This window comes from Myotis davidii, unplaced genomic scaffold (assembly GCF_000327345.1).
Source record: "Myotis davidii unplaced genomic scaffold, ASM32734v1 scaffold8528, whole genome shotgun sequence".
In the NCBI taxonomy this organism is placed as follows: domain Eukaryota; kingdom Metazoa; phylum Chordata; class Mammalia; order Chiroptera; family Vespertilionidae; genus Myotis; species Myotis davidii.
In genome coordinates, this window is record NW_006299189.1 from 1 (window position 1) to 1,247 (window position 1,247).

A 1,247-nucleotide genomic window follows, 5' to 3' on the forward strand; every position below is an offset into this window, starting at 1 on the left:
TGATGGCCAGTGTGGGGCTCTGTGCTCACACTTCTTAGTGAGGCCCGTGGGATAATGAGGGAGCCACTTTCCACCTGATGAGGCTGGTGGTGGGGACCCCGTGCCCAGCAGCCCCAGGTCAGAGGGCAGGTCCCTGATGAGCACAGACCTCCAGGAGGGCGGTGGGTCCAGTCCCCCCATATGCACTTCCCTCAGGTATTCTGGCCCTGCCATGGGTCTATGCACAGTGTTCTGGAAACTTCTCTGGGGCCCAGGACTGGGGCTTCCTTTAGGACCTTCCTTTACCCTCATGGCCCTGCTTCCTCTCTGGTCTCTCACGGGATGTTTTCTTCCTGCAGGTGGGAAAGGAGGGAGCTACGCTCAGGCTGCCAGTGAGTATGGAGGGTGACCCCTGGGCCCCTTGGACAGTGCCGATGGGGACCATGTGGGACACCCCCCCTTAGTTCCTCCTTAGTCTCCTGCCCTGGGGCTCTGACCCTCTCCTGGTGTATCCCCCCTCCTCCCAGACAGTGACAGCCCCCAGGGCTCTGATGGGTCTCTCTCGGCTTCTAAAGGTGAGACCCTGCTGTGGGGAGGGGTGGGCAGACGGGAGGACTGGGTGGTGGGGAGTCTGTGGGACACTGTGAGCATGAAGTGGGCTGTGAGAATGTCACCAGTTACAGCCACTGACCTGAATGTGTTCATGATGCTTGTCCTCCACAGCGTGAGGCAGCTGCCTTGTGGGGACCGAGAGATGGAAGATGTTCACGCTCCCACTTCCTGACTCAAGAACCTCTGATTGGGGGGCTGGCCTGCTCTGCTCCCCACACTTTCCTGTCAGCAGAGGCAGGCTGGGCCCTCCCCATCCCTGCCTTTACTCCCTGGTGCTCTGAGCGGCCACTTCCTGCTCTGTATTGAAATGAGGCTGTGGATTGACCTCATGTTTTCATTCTTGCCAAGGATTCTGCGGATTCCTGTGCATTTTGTGCTGTTTTCAGGGGGACGGGAGAGGCTGTGAGGCCGGCTGTGTGATCAGGGCCTGTGCCCAGGTGGTGCTCAGTGCACCGTGGGCTTTAAAGTGGTCACTCCTCGGCCGGGTCACCTCTCTGCTCCTCTGACCTTGTCCCTCAGTTTCCCTGTCCCACCAGGGCCTGAAGATTCCAACCCTCTGATCAATTTGGTCTTTCTGGCGACCAGCCCCCTCCCTGACTCTCTACAGGACCCTCAGCCAAGAACCATCTCATCAGCCTCCCAAAGACACTTGTCAC

The 1,247-nt window shown here is 59.2% G+C and overlaps 1 long non-coding RNA gene across 1 annotated transcript; it reads left to right on the top strand.

Moving 5' to 3' along the window:
- The first annotated feature begins 316 nt into the window (after positions 1-316).
- LOC107184801 lies at positions 317-916 on the top strand. Its single transcript, XR_001515712.1, has 3 exons — positions 317-371; positions 507-554; positions 703-916. It is a non-coding gene; the product is annotated as an uncharacterized LOC107184801 (long non-coding RNA).
- The last annotated feature ends 331 nt before the right edge of the window (positions 917-1,247 follow it).